General features: G+C 35.7%; 1 protein-coding gene across 2 annotated transcripts in view; it reads left to right on the top strand.

Annotated features, from left to right (window-relative positions):
- The window catches only part of GPM6A (glycoprotein M6A), a 133,577-nt gene that overhangs the window by 34,218 nt on the left and 78,509 nt on the right, over positions 1 to 20,850 (top strand). The window contains exon 1 of one of the 2 annotated variants that reach the window (XM_064510984.1): positions 347 to 383. The exons of the other annotated variant lie outside the window; for it this stretch is intronic. The gene's annotated coding sequence lies outside the window, so the exon portion shown is untranslated. Of the gene's footprint in view, positions 1 to 346; positions 384 to 20,850 lie in introns of those variants that run through there. 2 annotated transcript variants of the gene reach the window in all.

The raw sequence follows: 20,850 nt of genomic DNA, 5'->3' as shown, positions 1-20,850 counted from the left end.
CCTGTGTTTATCAAGTCACAAAGGCGACAATTTTCAACAGGTATGCTTAAACCTACATATCCAAATATACTTGCCTGAATCTGGACCTGAACATTTAGGGCCCTAAGGAGTTGGGCAGAATTTAAGTATGCATGTCTGCAACTCTGATCCTGACTAAACCTCATGAGGTTTCACTTAATCCTTGAGGATGCTAAAATCTTTATGTACTAAAATATTTCCAGTGCATTAGAGGCATCCTGGAAGTGGAGCTGCCAGTAACTGGCTCACTGGGTTTCGTATCTTTGTGCAGTTCATCTACATGCAGAGTGTTACTTCTCTTACAGGTTTCAGCTTGCAAAGTGTGATCTGAAAAAGCCGCAGAGAAGGAGAGTGCTAAGTTAATGGTGAGAGCATGTGCTCAGGATCAGTTTCTTTCTCACCCTCCTCTCCCGGGTCCCCGAGCGGATTCTAACGGTCATGCTGGAGGTCGTGTTGGAACGGGGCCCCTTCCATCTCTGTTGAAACTGTTGGATTTTACTGAAAATAATTAAAGATTCAGTGGAATAAAAAAAAGAAAAAGAAAAAGGAACTTTAAAGAGAGCATGATGATGAAGCCTAGTGATTGCATGCATATTTTAAATAAGCTGTCACTAAATAAATTATTGAAATAAAAATTTCAAAGTCTGCTTTTTGTGCAGGGCTATTATGGCTTCCTTTCCGAAGCCTGCCACTGTTGCCCTCGCCAGGGCCAGGGAGAGAATCTGCACACCTTACACAGGAGTTCTGGATTCTCCCATAGAGTTTAGATACCAAGTCTGTTTTGGGCCTCTCTTGTAGCATGTGTAACTCTAGATACCTGAACTAAAAAACCCTTCTGTCGCTTTCAACAGCAGTATAGCGATAGTAACATCTATATATCATCATAAAGGTATCCTGGAAAAGCATTTGGAAATGCAATATAATGCATGCAGAGCCCCCTAACAGTACAGCTGATACTCTCAGATGCTCAGCTTGTGTGGCTGTTATTCCTTTAAAACCTTTAATGAGGGTTTCAATTCAGCATGCGTTCTCAGTTCACTCTTTTATATAACATTAAGATACATGGGACAATGAACTCAAGATCTTAATGGGAGCATTTTGTATATATTATTAAAGCATTTACAGTCTATTAGGTTCTGGCCAAACATATGTTAAAATGCAGCCTCTTGCCTGAAGAGCTTAAATCTAAATTGGTGCTGTAAATAAAATATGAAAGATGAAGATAAAGCACGTGCTTAACACCTTCCTCCTGCTAATATTAAGCATTTTTTAATTTTTTCCTTTGAGATATTTGAAAGAAAAATAAAAGTAGTGTTTCATAGTAGTTAATGGAGGATATTTTAGCATATAACTGCTGAGGGAAAAATAACGCTCATATAATGAGTGGGACATAGCAAATGAAACAGTGTTCTTCTATCTTCCATGTTTGAAGTTATCTTATTTAGATCTCATTATAAATGCAGCATGCATAAGTGAGGCTTGAATAATTCTATGAGATGTGTTAAAGAAGCTCTTGAAGTTTAAATTGCTCATTTGTGCTATCATGGTCATGCTAGTTTTTTGTGTATTATAAGCACATTCCAAGTCATTTTATGAGACTTTCAGTGACTAGTAATAAATAGGACAGGGAGACTGGGAAGAAATGGCTTAATTAACATGAAAAATAATTTGAGTTTAGAAATGAAGCAAACAAACATGGAAGAAGGGGAATGTCTTAAAAGCCTATTCTGTACTATTACAGCTATACTTACTAGTTTCCTGACGGTCTGAACTGATGTTTACGTATTTCGTTCTAGTATAGCTCTCATCACATGGGTTCATACCACTGCTTATGACTTGCTTGTGGTCAGAATTCCTCTTGTGCCTGTCTGGAGTACTGCAGTTACACCAAGTAAAAGTCATCATTATTTGCATCAGTAATTTTTAAAATATAGCCTTATTTTATTGACACTGTCTAGAAAATATGAAGTACTTCAAACTAACTAAACTGAAGATGTTTAGTTTGCTATTAGAAAATACATGATTAAGAGGGCACAACAGTTTGTTTCGAGTATAGAATAACATATTTAATTTGTTTTCGAGGCAAATATCTTAGTCAAACCCAGCAGGAGCAATGTTCAGTCATAGTGGTGATCTGTTGTCAGTGTGCCTACCATTTAATTGTCTAATGTGAGTTGCACAAGTACCCAATATAAGCTAGAATAGGATCTCATCCCTGATGTGGCTGCTGGACTGTACGACCAGAGCCTGTTAATTTCTAAATGAGCTGTACGAAAGCAATGTTTTGTGTGAAGGTAAATAATTAGCAGTAGTTGTGGCTGGCTTGTATTTTTTTCAGATTTTTTATTTAACTTTTATTGTTATCAGTAACTGGATCTTTGTCTCATGTGATTCTTTGTTGGTCTATGATTCTTGTTCTGGCATTATCTGAATTTTCTGAGCATGCTGCAAGAAGCAGCTGGATGCAGTGGTCTTTGGCGGTTTGGAAGTTAATGCTTGACTCTGAACAGTCTGGAGGTCCTCTGTAAATGTAGTTATTTGTATCTTTGTAATCTTTGCAAATTTTCAAGCTGTTTTGATTTTGCATCATTAAATCCAATTTATAGAGTTTCCTATAATATACAAGATCACATTAAGTATTTTAAATCACCTTCATATCCCCTTCCAAATTAGGGTATGAATACACACACTGCTGAAAAGTTGGCCTATTAAATGAATAAAAAGTTACCAGTAACCAGCAATACTGGCTGAAGTGCTATTCCTATGTGTTATGTATATCTTACATTATTACTCACCAGAATTTACAAGTATATGGGATAAATGTGGATTAGATCATTCGACTTATACCCAGAATTTTTGACTAGTTAGGCGTGCTTATGTTTGGGAATACTTGAGCAGAAGTGATGCAAATATTTAAGACTGTGCTTTTCAGAAATTGTTAAGCAATTTATAATTTTAGCCCTTCTATTGGTTGATTTTTTTTTGCATCCAGCTTTAGTACTGCAGTGGTGTTTTGCTTACTCTTGTACTTTTTTATTGAACTGGACTGCAAAAACAGGTAAGTTTCTCAGGAACAGCATTCTGCAGCTCTTATGATGGTGGCTAGCTTTCCTGTTCTTTTAAAATTGATTTCTGAGGTTCTTGCCCTCAGCTAGTGAAGTGTAGCAGTGCTTCACTGCTCAATTCAGAGTGCTTGCTTTCATGAGTTAACTGATAGGAGAAGCTAATGCAGAAAAGCATATTGCCCTTCACCTCCTGTATAGTGCATCCTTGCAGTCTTTCAATTGATTTAGTCTCTGCTGCATCAGGGCACTGAAGAAGTCCCAAACCTGCTCCTTAACCCAGTCTATTAGTCTGGTAACAGCTATGCCACTGATCTAAGAGGGAGCTTGGACAGAAATCTTACATTACTAGTGTGAGAAAACCACCAGGCAAATAACCTTAATCTTTACTACATTATGAAGCTGAGGCCCTCGAGTTAAATCACTTTAATGATGGTAACTGTTTTGTTTGAAGAGTTCAGCAAAAAATCTGTGGCTTAGTGAACTCGTGCTATGTGTTTTTTCAGAGTTGTGCAATACGAATGCTGTAAAAGCCTAGAGAGTTTTTGCTCCCATTTGTTCCTGGCTATGAAATGGCTGTGCAAGGGCAAAATTGGATCCATTAATTTTTAGTTTATCACTTTACAGTTGGAAATAGTGAAAACAGTATTTTCGTACTTAAAAATTCTGTAGCTCAGACTGCTTGTCCTCTGAATTTTGGACTTGGAAATCTTTCTCATAGGCTGATTTATTCTTTCATTGTATTGATTTTTGTAATACTTGGTATTCAGTGGTTTTCCTCTATATATTTGATCCAATTAAATTTTCTGTTAATGTGCTCACAAGTACAGAACTGTGATAGACATATTGACACGGTTGCATGTTGATTGATAGAAGGTCATCTTCAGATAGAAGATTGATAGATTGTCATATTGACTTCCAGGTTTGAATTTTTTTCTACAAAGTTTGCATTATCTTTTTAACAACTGACACTTCTCTTGTTTTTACCACTGCAAAATTAGTGCATGTGGTGGTGATACTGCTGGTTTGTACTTATTAAAAAAGAATCAAATGCAATTCTTTTAGTTGATTTTTCCGTTGATACAGTCATCTCCATTAAGAGTATTCTATGAGATACTTTGCATAATGCCTGTATAATTAATTTAACTGTCAATGATTCCTTCTAACTTCAGAACTGCTTCAGTTTTTCGAGCATAGTCATCAGTTCATTTCCAGTATAAATGTGACTAGTGAGAGCCATATTTGTTAAATGTTACTGGAGTTCATCAAGCCACATTTATTCTGAGCTGCTACATATTCCTTTGTTCTGTAATATACAGCTGGTGTGAATTAACCACTGTAGTTTAGAACTCTTAAGTTGTAGCATTTTTATTTATTACTCATTTTAAATTGTAAGAGCTCAGATCCTCTGTAGTTGTTGTTGGGTTTCTTGTTTAAGTTCACAGTTTTAAGTAATAGGTATAAAAAATAGCTTTGAAAATCTTTGTTGTTAAAAAGGGATAGATAAGGCTAGTCCAAATCTGTACGGATAAACTCACAAGTGACATGTCTTGCTCTGTGTAAATTTTCAGAGACTTGCACACATAACTGTGTTTGTGTAACTGTTGGACTGGGTGGAAAAGCTTGGGTATGTAGAATGACATGTTTTTGGAGGGCTCAGTCTCACTTCCATCTTGTTATTTTTGTATCTGAGATAGTTCTGTACTGAAATAATTCAAAATCTGTTGTACATAGCTTATTCAGGATACTTAAGAGATCTTGGTAATGTAAGAAAATCATGGGACTTAACCAGTCATGGTATAGCATATGGAGTAAAGAGTATGGGACAGATCTAGTAGCAGTTCTACACATTTCCAGGTTTTGGGCAGTTTTCACAGTTTCACTTGTGTGTTTTTAACCCTATGAAGATAACAGTTGTTTAGCTTGGTAACGAAATTATGATGGATCATATTGGCCAAGAAAAGGAGCTGTCTTGGGTGCACTCAGGAAGAGAGAAAATGACTGTGTAGATTAACAGTTAGGGCATTGTGAGACAGGCCTAAATCTCCAAGAGAATTTATCCTCAGAAAATGCATTTCATTTTTGAAATGACAAAATAAACTCTTTCAAAACTTCAGATTTATCTTTCTTTTGGCCAATAGTATTTCCTGAATTCAATTTAAATTCACAAATACTTTTAACCAGGTGAAACTGTTTTCAGCGCATCAGTGGTAGGCCAAAAAATGTTTGTCTAGCTGTATTTGAAATTTTTCCCCACTGTAAAGGCATGGGGTGGAATATAGAGAGGCAGCGACTGGTGAAAACCTTTGAAGTCTCCAGTAATGAGTGCAATCTTCTGAGACCCATGTACCATGCTTTCTACTTCCTAGAGGTCCTTCCTACCTACGCAGTTACATTCTGCCACAATTTCAAATGCGAATGCAAAAATAACTGGTCTGGGCAAGTAAGTTTTGTGAATCTTGCAGTGTTACCATTTTGTTCAGTAATTTTCATACACTGAGGAAGGATAAAGAACTGTCTTTGAATCTGGAGGTGACAGCAAACTGTCTGACCAGACACACAGAATCATTTGCAAGACCACTATAGCACGGCCCCACCACGCTCTGTTGAGTGCACCCGTCATCTGTTTCCTGAGACAGGTGGGACTGCTCTGCCTAGCAGGAGTAATCATGCATTCAGATCAAAGAAAAAGACAAACGTTTTTCTTGCAAAGAAGTTGGAGGAAAGGATTTGGTGATGAAGCTAAAGAGCACACATATGCTGGGTGTGGAGGCAAAGAGTTGTGCTTTAGTACCTATGTGGTAGTAATTTACAGTAGACACAATTTACTATCGCTTTCAAATTCATATTGAATTTTGTAGATATGCAGTGTTGCAGTTATTACAAACATCAGAAGTAATGCAAAGCTGCTCTGTTATGTGCATTCTAAATCTGTTGATATTTGAAATGCCTGGCATGATAAATTATTGAATATGTTTATCTAGATTGACTTTTCAGGGCTCGATAGTAAAATAGAGGAATTTTTGCATGAAAGTTGCTTTGTGCTTTTCTTGGTTTCCTAAGAAAAATCCCCACATTTTGATGCCATTCTGTATGCACAAAGTACTTGTGATATAATCCATTTAAATCCCATCTATTTAATTTGAACTGTAAAATCAAGTGATACAGTCTAGTATTCTACCTGCATTGGGATGTCTGGTATTCTGTCTGTGTTAGCATATGGTAAAACTACCATTTTGCACAGATTTCAGCTACATGTGGGAAGCACCTCATTCAAGGCAAAACTAATTTGCATTGATAGCTTAATCTTTAAGAGCAACCTCTTCATGTTCTGTTTATGTCAATAATCCTTACACTGATACCTCTGAGACCCATAAAGATTACTTGCCTCTGTAAATGTTATCATTGGTGCTGTGCTACTTTAGGCTTCATTACTTAGGTTTGTTCTGTGCTTGGATAGCTTTTTTAGATGATAATGAAAAAAAACCTGTTTTAACTAATTTTTGGTCAGCTGGGGGGTATTTTATTTAAAATACAGTACTCAGTGACATTTATTTGCTTCAATCACCTTTTATGTGATTCTAAAATTTTATAATTATGACATTAGCAAAGCTAAGTTATAGCCTGACTGGACAGTATGGCAATCAACTGAATGATCAGAGTAAACTCTATGTTTAAAAAAACCTCTGAATTCTCTATGGAAAATGTAGGTCTAAATGTATTGTGAGGAGAAAGAAAGTCTGTATTTCCCTTCCCAGATGATAGAGCTGTACATTTCAGTGATTAACTCGGCTGTTATTTCTGTAGCATATTAGGTTTCTAGATGCTATAGCATAAATAGCTCTTGTTTAAAGTGGATGAGGAGAAAATGTGAAAATTCCAATTGCAGCTGAGTGGTAGTACTACTCTTATAGTAGTACTAGTCTTATATTGCCCGTTTCAAATTTTTCCAGGATGAAAAGCAATTGAAACAATAGTCATTTATTCACACTTCACCCTTGAAGGAAAGTCTGTCTGCAGACTAATAGAATGGCTAATTTATTCAAAGACAGTTCTTCACTTTTTTAAAAGCCTATCCTTGTAATGTTTCCAGGGTCAGTATCTGAATAAGTTATACACTAACTAAATTAAGGCATTACAGAAATACTTCTCACATCTGACTTTTTGGCAACATATCCAGATTTTATTTTTCTGAAGTGCACAAATTAGTCAGTCAAAATCAGGCTATCTACTTTTTCTGAGCCCCATCTGGATTCACCTCTTTTGTGTTCCTAGCTAGCTGAGTCACTGTTTGTATGCCAAGTAGCATGATAAATACTCAGTTTGTGTGAGTTACAAGAAAAAAGTGACAATTTTTTCACTCTTCTTATATATTAACTGGCATAGTGTGGCATAACTAATTGTGAAAAAGGTAATTTTCCTGCCTTAAATTGCATGTAAATGAATTCTCACTCAAACAAATAAATATTTGGCCATGGCAGGTAAAGAGCATTTAGAGAATAAAAGGAATATGTTCATACTTTATATAAAGACACATGAATGCACCCATGTACACACATACCCAGATTTGTAGCTCTGTTCCAGCACAGACATATAACCTTGAAGATTTTAAATTTAGTATTTCTTCTTTTTAATCTTTTTAAAAGATTTACATACAGTTCTTATGGTTTTCAGGGTTAGTTTTATAACATTTTAACTTTGAATTTTGCAAATGAACCTGTTCAATGTTTTAATGAACCTTAAGTATCTCCTTTTGAATAAGAAGCTCTATTCATTTATATGTCTTATAAATGTGTAAGTTTACATGTTCCTAAAATACACTTTCCTCAGTAATAGGTGCTATGGAATTTTACTGTTTGGTGGAGTGCCAGAAAGCAACATCATCTGTGCTTGGTTTTGAATTCTGCTTAGGGAGGACAGATTGCAAAACTAGGTCCTTACTCATATTTTGTCCATCTTCAAAGAGGCCAGAGACAATAAACTTCATGATATCAACAGGTCAAAATATCTTTTGGCTGCAAAGTATATGATTTGTTCTGGCAGTGTTTCTGCTTAATGTCACTTACTAGCAGATGAACTTACGTTTGAATGTTTAATTGACCTGGACATACAGATCCACGCTTTGTGCTTCTAAGCATTCATGTACAAAGATACAATGCAGTGTGCTTCTGTGGCTGCTTCATGTGGGCAGCCCCAGTTCATTACCATAAATACAAGTTTCTACTCAAAATTTCAAACTTGGAAAATAAACCGGGCTTTAGAATTGCTTCAGAAATATCTAGTACTTATTCATGTATAGTGATCGTGATTTCTTTGGGCTGATTCTGCTAAGTTTTAGTGCATCTTTGTTCATATTTTAGGTTTTCTTTAGTTGAGCTTCCTCATTTATTTGCCTTTGTATTCTGAATGTGTTATGGTGTTGCCCATAGTTGGCTTCCCTTTGGTCAGATGTTGCATTCTACCCTGTGGCTGTAATGGAGAAAGGGTTGTTAACAGGTTTGCCAGGGAGAATTAATTGTATGCCTATATACCTTTACTTTTAAACATAATTTTGAAACATCTGTGGTAATTTCTGAGAAATATATGTTTTTGCTTCATTCACAGTTAGTGTATTATATTTTTTACCTTCTAAGTTTTCTTTTTAATTTGTCTGTTGTAGATTATTTTAAATGGGGTATTTTCTTTGGTTTCCTCTGCATCCCACAAATAATTACTGCCCAATGGGTATGACCTTTAAAAAGCTTTCTGAGCTTTTAAAACAACTGAGTAAGGGTGTCTTAAAAAGTATTTTTGATAAACTGTGAAAGAGTTCCTGTAATAACAGTTATTTTGACAATGGCCTGCATGCTCTCTGTTAGACATTACAGTGCAGAAGAATCACCACCTTTTCCCCCAGTCTTAATTTTCTAAGATTAGTAATTTTTTTTCTTGTGACTTGCATAACATCTTTTCCTTTCACTGTGCCTATTTTATGGTTGCGTTACAGCTATAGCTTCATATTATGGATGGATGTCTATATCTATTGAAAAATCATCATCCTCTGAGTTCAAAAAAAAATGATCAGTGGTAGATAATAAGCCAGTAACCTAAGGATGTGAGAATTGTCTAATGAAGGTCACATTTTTCAACTCATGTGGAACAGTTTTTCTAAACTAAAATTACTAAAAGGGAAACTTTTGCCAGCAGTTATCAGATTCAAAGTATCTAAGATGTGGTAATTTCCTACCCTATTTTGAAGGTGAGTTTCAGACTGATTTCTTCCTTGCTGGTTTAGAGCAGTGCCTCCCTGTTCTGAAGAGAAGTGGGGGTGTTCAGCATTCCATATAATTAAGTAAACTCTTCTCAGAAAAGATATGGATATGGACATAAAATCCCAATATAAAGAGGGATAAAAGTGCTAGTGTATGTGGTTGTGAGTCTTATTGTCCAGTACTTCTGGAAGTGCAATTTCTAAAAATTTTGAACCATTAAAAAAGTTATAAATTAGGCACAAAGAATTTTTTACTCAACTTGGTTGAGTAAAATGAAAATTGTCACCCAAATTATTAAATTAGCTATGAATGCTATTAGATATTAACCTGATAAAATTTAATTGTATGAGAATGATTTCTATCAATTGCTATGTAAATTATTATTTTAGTAAATGTTCCTTAACAGATTATTGTTCCTAAAATGTAGTCCTTAGCATTAAACTATAAATAATTTATAGTGAGTCACTTGTAATTCTAAAGCTCCCATGAGGCACATAATTTTAACTACTTTCTCACTGTTATTACTAGTTCTTGTAAAATAATACCTTATTCAGCACCTAGTTGATACCAGTTGGCTGACAGCAGCAAAAGACTAAGGCTGATTTTCCTTAGAAGAGTGCCATACAGGATTATACGTATTTAAATATGCTTGCTGTTATAAAACTTCTTCTGGTGTCCGTTGAAGGTGTTTAGTGGCAGTGATGCTAATGGCAACTCTCCCCTCCCTAGTCCTGAAATGATGTGCTGGAAGTTAAGGGTCTGCCTTTCCAGAGATAAATGGCCTTAATGAGACATGAGCTTGTAAATAAAAAGGATAGCTGATAATATGAAGGGCAAATTGGTGTATAGTGAGTGACATCTCCAAATGTATGTCTCAGTAAGCTGTATTTTTGCCTTAATGTAAGAAAAATACTGTTCCAAAAAAAAAAAAAAAAAAAAAAAGGGAAGTCTTAATACAGATGCTTGTAACTTATTTCGTACTTAGGTTTCTCCAACTACTTCTACACAAAATGGATACCCCTGCTGAGTTAGCTTTCTGGAGGAAAAAAAAAATGCATTCTGTGCCGCATCTGTGCTTGCTAGGATAATGTTCACTGTCCCTCAGCAAGGACCCTGAATTGATGTGACAATGAACTCTAGAGATTTTGACGACAAAAGGAGTATTTCTGAATTGAAGATAATTCAGAACTTCCAACAGAGACAAAGGTTATTTAAAAAAAAATCTACATGCAGAGTCTTAAAAAGTATCTCAGCGCATATTTTAAAAATACCATGTTTAGGGAGAGAAATTTTGCTGCAAAGAGATTAAGTCAGACTTTATTCTGCCATAAGGCAACAGGATGGGGTAAGTGACCTCCTGAAATCTTGCCTGGTCCTACTCTCTGTGATCTCATGACTACAGCTAGAATATATGTGAAGATCCAATTTTTTAAAATGTCTTTTCAGCTATGAAAAGCTGCATGTTTCTACGTATTTGTTGGAATGTTCTATTTCTTTATGTAAAATATTAATATAGTGTCTTGGAGGCATGTATTCACTACTTACAGCTTTTAAAGCTAAGTGCTTGTGATAGTGGTTGTTAAAATGTTCTTTTTGCTCAGGACTTAAAAGAAAAGCAGATTCATGGAACTAAAACTATGCAATATTAGAAATCCAGGTCTGCTAAAACACAGGTTTCAGATAACACTGTTCAGATAAATATGTTTTGCCACATCAGCCTAGCAAACAAAGTATTGTCAGACAATTATCGCCAAACTGATTACATTTCAGTATCTGGCTCTTTTTTCCCTTTTTGGATGCTATTTGAAGTATGAGTAGTATGGTACTGCTGCTAAATTTAGAACCAAAAAAATCATATCCTTCCTTAGAAGAATTTTGAATTAGAAAGAATTTTCATGGCCATTAATTAGATCACAATTTGAAATTTAGAAGAAAAGCCAGAAGAGCAATATTTTGGCCAGACCTGAAATATGGCCAAGGAGTACCAGTTTTCAAATACTTGAAATTTAATTTTGATAAGTGTAAATTGCAGTCAGAAGTAAGTGTTGGCTCAAGACACAAGAATTCAAACCCGCTGCTTAGAAAATATTAATAGTTTAGAAATATAGTGCAATTTTTTAATTGGCAACTGAAAAGATTTTAAAATCTTTTTTGTTATATAGGTGAAGTTGTCATTTCTGGTTGTGTACTTCAGCACACAACACTGCTCTGCTTTGTCAGCAAATAGAGCAATGGTATTTGCAATATATGCTCTATCTGTAGTCTTGTTGCTATAGAAACTCTTGCCTTTTTCTCCTATATCTCACGGAATTCTAAGTTATATAGGCAGGATTATCCTATCAAATTGGTTTAATGCTTTTGTATGAATGCCATTAACTAGCTACTCATTCTTCAATCATTTTATAGTTCATTGTGGACAAATACTGCTAAACTGTTTTTACAAATTCACATTGTGTGGTGGTGTGTTTGGGGGGAATGGAGGGACAGGAAAGAGGAGGGGAAGGGTGTGAGGCTCCAGTGAGATTTTCATTAGCTTTGCATAAAGTATACAAGGCCAGGGGAAGTAAGTTCACCTTGTTATCAAGACAAATGTACATTTTGTGGTGCAATAGTAAGTTGTAAAGACCGCGCCATGATGGTCTGTGTGTGGCCTGAATTATACAAGGACATTCAGAAAATGTTTTTAAATAATTTAGTAAGATTTTTGCTTGCTTTGATTTTTCTGCAAATAAGTCAGAATATTGTGTTAAAAAAGAAAAGGTGGCTATGCCAACCAAATGGCTTCTAGGTGAGAGGATTTTTTTTTAATTTCTATTTTTGTAATTTCAAAATAATTTTTAAATTGAGATATAATTCATATTTCTAAACAATTTGTGTAGCAGGCCCAAAGTGCTTTAAAAATGAATTGCATAGTAATGCAATTTTATCAGCAATTTTGACAAAACGCACTTGTACATTGACAAATAATCTTAGCATTTGTTGTTTAAGGAAAGTACACCTTAACATCCTTGTAGATAAGAGAGTTAAGATACAATGAGATATGCCTATTTTGATAAGTTTATTAAAGGTGTCATTTATCTAGCTGTCAAATGATCTGGATTTTACATACATATGTTTTGTCTGATTTTTATCTGCTGGAATACTTTTGACCTGTAAATATTACAGTGAGGTTGTGGAAAGAGATTTTCTTGAACTATTTCAGGTTATTTCAACCTTCCTATGTAAGCGATGTCCCAAACTTACCCTTTACTGAGGTGATGGGAGATTAGCATGTGCAGATTTGTAGAAAAGCTTTTATTACAACACAGCTCGTTATTGTACATTAGCACACTGCATTGTAGCCATTAGAGAAGTATTTCCCAAACTTTGTTTTTTGGGACACGTTTTCCTTAATTACAAGGGGTGGCCCATGGTGGATCTCCCTGGGCTGTCCTGGCCATGTGGGGAACAGCTGGACAGCAGAGACCATGACAACAGCTGGGTCTGTTTTAAATGGCATCATTTTAAAAGCTGGAAGTTTTTATATGTATAGCTTTTAGACCGGTATTGGAAAGCTTGGCTAGTATCTTCCGTTGGCTCTTCCCCATAATCTCCCATTTTCAGTGTAATTGTCAGCTACTGGCACTTCCTCTTTTTTAACTGAAGCTTTTCATGTCTCCTCATAGAGGCACACAGACCAGGCTTATTTTATAATGAGAGTAAGAAATATTTCAGTTTTAGTAGTAGATCAAAGGTACTAAAGTTACTGAACCTCAGCCACTTTCCTCAAGGGGCTATGTACTGTGATTCATACTAATAAACATAAAATTCATTTCTGAAAAATGTTTATTCTGAATTTTGACAATATTTTCCTAAATACTTTCTTTTATTATTGCACCTTTAACCTTTCATTTGTGATCTATACAAAAAAATCTAATCATATCACCTAAAACTTGTATAATTATTTTTAAATACATATGGGAAGAAAAATAAACCTGTACAGCAATGATCCTTCCCTGTGGGATTTCTTTTGCTTATATTAACTGCACAGATGCTTGGAGATTTTTTTTTCTGATAGGTATGTATTTTTCTGTGTTCTTCACATTCATAGGAGATGCAATATATGCAGGGATCATGTCTGTTTCTCAACAATAATTTATAACATTTGGATTTTAGAAGTTTTTCGCTCCATTCATTTAAACAAACAATTGATGATAGAAACTGATTTTGCAGCCTGCTTTCCACTGCATAAGATGAAGTAACTCAAGAAGAATCACTTGTTCGAAGAGAATATCATGGTTGTTGCACAAGAACTCTTCTGCTGCTTTTGTATTTTTTGGTTCTGTATTGTGAGCATGCTGCTTCTTCCTAAGAAGAAAAGGTAGCTAAGAAGGAGCTTCATTTAATGGCCTGAGGGGCCAGTATTTCATCTCTCTGTTGGGTATAAGTCAATTCTTTAGGCCATTGTATGGCCTTGATTTTGAGATAAACTCAGGTGCATGTGATGCCCACTGGTTTTTCTCAGTGCTCTGAAAGAAAAGCAAATAGCTAAAACTTGATATTGAATTAAAGTATCTTATAAACAGTATTTGCACTTCACTAGCTTTTCAATGGGAACACTTATGAGAGAGTGTTCTGTATACTTACAGCAGACTTGAAATGGGGACCTGGGGAAATAGCTAACAAATGTCTACAGAAGTAATGAAAAACAAGGAATTCAAAAGATATGTGAAATAACAAAAATCTGAAAATAATTAATAGGCTGCAATGGGGTTGGCTCTATTAAGTGTTACTGACATTAGTGTTTCAAAAGCAATTCGTGAATCTTGAGTATAGCTCTGCAGTGCAGGGATGCAGGAAGAACTTAATCACTGCACTGCACAAGTTTACAGAAGAGCGCTGAGAGTGAGGAGCTGCCCCTCTGGGGACTGATAACTTCTTGTGAGCACTGAGGCTCGTGTTTGCCTTAGGGATCCTACTTCTCCCATGTTCTTTAAGAGCACTCAGTGGCTTCTAAGGAAACACGTTTATTAATGTTCTCCAAAACAGTTTTGTGTGCTGTGTCACCGCATCCTGGTAAAGAGGTTTGACCTGCTGGGTAAAGAGGGAACCTGATGTATCTTGTGACCAATAAGTGGCAGAACTGAATCAGATCGAAATGTGTTCTTGTCCTAATGGAAGCCTTGTGTTTCCTGACAAAATTTTATGGCTTTAGGACAGATTTGTACATCTTTATTGTAGCATTTCAGATAATTAAGTCAGTAAATCTTTTAAGTGGAGATGTTAGCATACTGCAACTCTTTAAAAGGAATTCACTTTTTTTTTTCTTTAGTTTAGTTGTTTAGTTTAGTTTGGTTATTTTGCTTTTTGTTTAGAATCGTCTCTACCTTTGCATAGGCTGAAAATCCCCATTGCAGGGTTGCAAGTTTCATTATAAGGAAGCCAGGATTGTGTGATGCTTGTGTGCATGTTTTTTTTTTTTTTTCCTAATCAAACCACACAGTGTTAGAAGTTCATTTTTGCAGACTGATATATAAACACTTTTTTTACAATGATGCATAGACTTAACATGTTTAATTAATCCCCTTAAGAACACGACAGTTTAGTTTTAAGACTTCTTTTAGCTTTTGCACTAAAAAACAGGGGTTTGAAATTTGGTAAGTGTCTTTGTACAATACGTTCATATTCTTTTCAGCCTTACAACAGTTGGTGAATGTGCATTAAGAGATCATCTTCCTGTCCCCCACAGGAGATCACCTCCACACAACATATGCAGCATTTATCTGCCAAAATTCAGAAGTCTTTTGAATAGAGCTTTTCAAAAAATTCTTCCATCTGGAGCTCGTAGTCTTTTCCAGAGATTCCACAAATTCTACTAAATGAAATTTCAGGACTCTTTAGGAGATTCTGTAGTTATAAAGGAAAAGTTCCTTTGAGTGTTGGGAAATAAGAAGCCAAATGCTCGTTATTTTAAAGCTGCATGTGTATGGATGTGTGTGTCTGTGTTTTATATATAGGATGAGTTTTACATGGATGCAAAAGGTAAATATTGTATGTACAAACATACAGAAATAAAAACTGTAGCCTAACTTTTTTTTCAGTTGTAAAGAAGTCAGTGACCAGGACTGTCACAAAAATGATATACATTACCTGGGAGATTTAGTTTGTGGTGTTCTCAGCACACCATTTAATTGATAATATTCTTGATTCCAGTTCATTCTATTGGGAAATGAAAACTTAAAATTTTAGGTAGAGAATTTGAAAAGGAGAGTCAAAGATGGAATGGCAAAATAAACGTAAACTGCAAATTCGCTATTCTCCTCAGACTATTCTCTTGGTTTATATACACAGTATCTAACTCCCAAGTTGCCTAGACTGAGCGAGGAAGCAGAAGAAGTGACATTATGAATACTAAACAATCTCTTCAGTTCAGCTCTTTGGCTGGGAAAATTTTAACCTTTTTTCTGCTAACTCTGCAAAAGTATTCTTTCAGCACTGAAAATGAGTACAAAAGACTGGGAAGAGGAAAATAGTAGGGAAACTGCTTTGATCTTATGAGTTCCCTAGAATTTGGACTGTTTATTTTCTGTGATGATAATTTGGAGAATGACAATTGTGGATTATGATAATGGTCAATGTTCACAGACTGAATAGGTGCAATTTGAAGTTGCTTTAATTGAAATTATGAGGTAATTTTAGAGTTACATCATATCAGCTGACTTCTCTTAGCCAAAGGCTCATTTTATAGAGTACTTGTTTCCTAACAGATTTTGACAATCTGATTTTTAGAAACAGTTGTCTTGGTAACCCATTCATTTTGCTTACATCTATGAAGAAGCAAATGAGAAAACATTAATCTGGCTAGAGCTGTTTCTTAACTCTTCCATGATTTACTCATTTTTATTTTCACGTCAAGTAACACGCAAGCTGGAATGCAAAGTAATATAAATATGCAATATGTAACACTGAATAATGTTGTCTATGTATCTCACAGGCAGATGTACTATCCTCACTTACTCAGTACATAATTGACAGGGGCTTTAATTACAAGCTCTTCAAGGCAGTGACCTCATTTTCAAAGACATCTGTAAAGTGCCATGCACAATGATGGTACTATCTCAATCGTAACAGAACAATCCTGCACAAAGTATTTTGTGAAGTAGGAATGCAATTCCTTCTTAAAAAAAAAAAAAAGAAAAAGAAAAAGAAAGAAAAAGAAAAAAAAAGTTGTGTGTGCCTTTGTTTGCATACTTGCTTAATTGTTAGTTTTTCAAAATGTGTTTGCATTGAATTATTAATTCATATCGTGTGGTCAATGTTTTTCATGTGTGTTTTATTCTGACTACATTAAATTACCCTTACTATGAGATGAGATCTTTTCCCCTTAATTTTGTTGTTGCAAAAAGCTAATAAAAGGGTGGGGGGAGAGGAAAACAAAAAAGCCTTTGTATTTTCTAAGATGCAGTGCTCTTCGGGATTTAAACTTGCTAGGAGCATTGAATTACAAAAAAATATAAATATGCTCTTTTAGCAGGAAGATTATCCAAAATGATCAGAAAATGAACTCTTCTCCATCAGTTTCTCACTGAGAATTACTTGAGACTGCATGAAATTAGGACAACTAATAGCTGTATTTTCCACCTTCTTGTGTTCAACCTAGAATCAGTAGCTATAATAACATGTAGCAGTATATGAATTTAAGAATTTGGAAGGAAATTTGAAAAGCATTGAGAAATCTAGTTAGTAAAGTGAAAGATGAGAAAGAAAATTCTGCCAAAATGGAACACAGTTGAGCAGTCTTAAAAAGCACCCTGGTTAAGGCATGACTGATCACATCTCCAAGTGAACAGAATGAAAGAAACAGGAAAAAAGCCAAGTGCCTTCATGATACACTGTTAAAGATGCAAGGCTGAGAAAAAATAGCTTCCAAAAGAAAAGGGAAGGCAACCAAGTAACAATAAAAATAATATGTGTTAGTTAAACTGGTAAGGAAAAATATAAGAGCACAAAAGCAAAATGAATTCATTTTAGTAAAAAGGTAAGGGGACATATGAAAGGCTTTTGGAAAAGTATGAAGAAATAAAGAGAAAGTAGAATTAATATTAAATAAGGCAGATAAAATTAATGATAAAAAATGGCTGAGTGCCAAATCCTAAGGTTCTAATCACTTTAATTTTTTTGTTGAATTTCTTTTGAAAACTGTAACAAAAGTGGGTCTTGCTTTTTCTTTCTCCCCTTTCTTTCTCTCTCTTCTCCTCTCCACTAACTCCCACAGGAATAGCTCGTACAAATTAAAAAAGAAACAGTTGTTAATAGGTCTTAGATTTCAGGGAAAAGATTTTCTTGGTTTTATTGTGGGGTTTCATTTTTCACTGCCTATTTCTTGAGATGTTGTTTGAGCATGTGGCTCTAAAAGGTTGTTGCACAGCATTTTAGAATGAGCTTTTCTTAACAACCAGGTATGATACTTACCTCAGTTATACTTTTTTTTTTTTTTTTTAATGGTGAATATAGGAAATTACTGTTTCTCCCTTTGTTATGACAGTATTCACCTTGCAGATCCAAACCACTGGAAACCAGTAGAAACTGAGAAAAGGGGAGGAGGTTGCAGAAACACAGCTTGCACAAAGTTTATTTATTAATGGCGGTTTTATAATTAATTTATAATACGCTTTCTCTTATTCTGAATATGGCATACAGACTTCCCCAAGACAAAATTATTCACTATGTCAGTGCTGAAGAGCCTGTCATAGTTCCCTTCTGCGCGGTTCAACCCGCCGCGGTGGCTTGTAGATCCCGTGCTCTAATGTTGTGTCTTGATGACTCTTGAGATTTAAGGATGTAGCTCAATATTTCAGTGAATACCAGAGTGTCTCAAATGCTGTCTGTGTCACTTTTGCCTCTCCTGATCCCTGCTCTATCGGCTTTCTACCTGGTCTGCGCAGCTCCAATGGGGACCCGCTTTGTTGCCCTTCTGATTCAGTGAAGGGTGTGCTGGGGATATAAGGCACTTGTTAAGGTTTCCCAAGGCCCAGTTTGTAATTTCTCCGTGTTCTTTTCTGAGGAATTCCTTGTTATTATCCATTCCCTGAATTCCTGTTTAACTTAAACAAGATTAGGTAAAAATGCAAGTTTAAACATTTATTTATACCACTTAAAACAGACAACTTACAAAGGATTACTTAGATAACCATAAGAAAAACATAACTACAGTATGAGAAAGGTCTGTCTCTTCCTCCTTCATCTTATTTTGTTTCCTTCTTAACAAAATGGCAGTAAGCATTTCAGCATTTTTTTGTGCCTTTTTATTTGGTGAAGTGTTTAGCTTTTATGGCCAGTCTATCCTTTTCAAGTCTTCTCAGGGATCTTGACTGATTTAATCATTCCCCTGAAATTCCTTCATTTCTTTCCTTCAATAGGAGACAGTTGTTGCTTGTTGTGACAACAGGTTTGGGGTGGCTGTTCCCCAAATTCTTCCTTTAGTGAAAACCTCTCTCCCTTAGTGAAAACCATACTCCTGGTGGCATTGCGGTAGGGAAATTTTAAAGGCCAGAAGACCCTTATACTTGCTTCTGGGTGCTATATACCCTCCCTGTTTTGGTATGTCCCCACAGGACATGAGCACTCTTTAGATTGCAGTGGACATGCAAGTCGTGTGAATGCTGTGCATAGCTGGCTTGGTGCCCAGAGATATTCAACTCTGTGGATTTGCTTGAGAGGAGAAATTCCTGGTGCTTGGGCACATGGCTGTACATTGCATTACTGGGTGGGCAAGAATCTTGACTTTACACACACAAATTTACTATTTAGATATTCCTAAAATAATAGTTTTAATATGAGGGACATAAAATACAAGATCACATGCAGTGGATTGAATATATATTAATATTTGTTTAGAAAGATTGGTACTACTCTATAAAACATTCTGTTGCCAGTCTTTACATTACTACCTCATGCATATACATTATCTTTTTCCTTCCCTTAATATACCAGATATTCCAGTCACTCAGAACAAACTTGTCCTCTCTGTTGACCAGTAATATAAAAGGGACTGTAGTTTTGGTGACTTCTTCTCTGGTACGTATTTTAAGTTCTAGCCTTCTTTTGGAGTGGGTCTTTGTAAGCAGGCACATTTGTAGGTAGTGCTGTCTGATCAGTTAAAAAACCTCCCAGTAATTTAGTCCCCTTTGAAAGATTAGTTATTACTCCAAGAAATGTAAAGAGGTATTCTTTTTGTGTGCATGCTTAAATTAAAACGCGTACTAAAAACTTAAACCAGTTTTTTAAGCATGCATAAAAAGTGTCACTAGAAGAATTTTAGGTATTAAAAAAAAGCAATTTAATTGATAGTTCTTTCTGTCTAGTCTTGCTAAGAAACAAAAATCTCACAAGCCCCTGATTTTACTTTCTGGGTAGCTCAGTAGTCAGAAATTTGACCTACAAAAGAAGAATAACTGATGCTCAGTGATGGATTTTTTGTTTGTTCTACAGGTATTAAGAGACATCTCAAGAATGAGTCTTTGCCTTTACCTTACTTTCTTGCTTGCCTTCTAACTATACAAAGATCATGAGATACTGTATGAATATCTGTTCTTTTTTTTCTTTTCTGCTGTAAATTCACTTGGCAGGTTACAGAAAACATTTTATCACTGACAGAGATTAATCTCTGAATAGGGGAGTCAAAGATGCCTACGTATTCCTGACACTCCACTAATGTTTTGGATGTTACATACTGCAAGGCTTCAAGATGAGCTAACTTCCCATCTGACTCCAATAACTTGGCATCAAGTCACTTGATAGGAATAAACCAAGGTTTCAGTTAACTGGATATGTATGTAATAGCTTAAAATTCCTGTATACTGAAATGCTATAGCAGGCTGTTTATGGTTTCAGGTGGCCTTGAAAAAAACATTCAATTATATAAGCTTTATGTAAGGCAGAGTGAATTTCCAGCTTATTCCATCCACATGATGCCTCACTGTTGGCTCTCTGGAGTATGTGGTTGTCATCTGTCAGGAACATGGAATTGCAGTGCAGTGTGATATCTTCTGGATGCATCAACACTCTCCCTTATCTGGCATACACTCTTACGTAGGGTGGCCTCCAGAGAAGCCTCAAGGACAAAACAGCTGCCTTACTGTAATAGCCATCCTTGAAAGTACATCCAGAGTTGACTGTCTGGTAACTTGACTGAAATTTCCCTTTGGGAAGGTCTGGTGCTTGCTGGATTCTTTAGGGTGCATTTCCCCGCAGTGTGGATACCTCGGGGAAAGCTATGCCACCAGCCTCACCTGGCTGACACTGACAAAGAGGTGACCTGGATCCTTCCCAAAAGGATCTGGATATCAACTGGTAGATTTGTGGGCAGTCTGAACTCACTAGGGATGAGATGGAGACCAAATGCCAATCCCAGAGGTGCTCACAGAACTTGACTGGTTTCTGTGAATGATCCAGCAAATATGATTGCTTGTATCACCTTACCATTTGAATCGAACCTCAACATGAAAGCCAGAAATGAAACTTTGCCTCTGTATTCACAG

The sequence above is a fragment of the Dromaius novaehollandiae genome, chromosome 4 (assembly GCF_036370855.1).
Source record: "Dromaius novaehollandiae isolate bDroNov1 chromosome 4, bDroNov1.hap1, whole genome shotgun sequence".
Classification (NCBI taxonomy): Eukaryota; Metazoa; Chordata; class Aves; order Casuariiformes; family Dromaiidae; genus Dromaius; species Dromaius novaehollandiae.
Note: the sequence above shows the minus strand (reverse complement) of the source record. Positions and strands in the feature narration are given on the sequence as shown.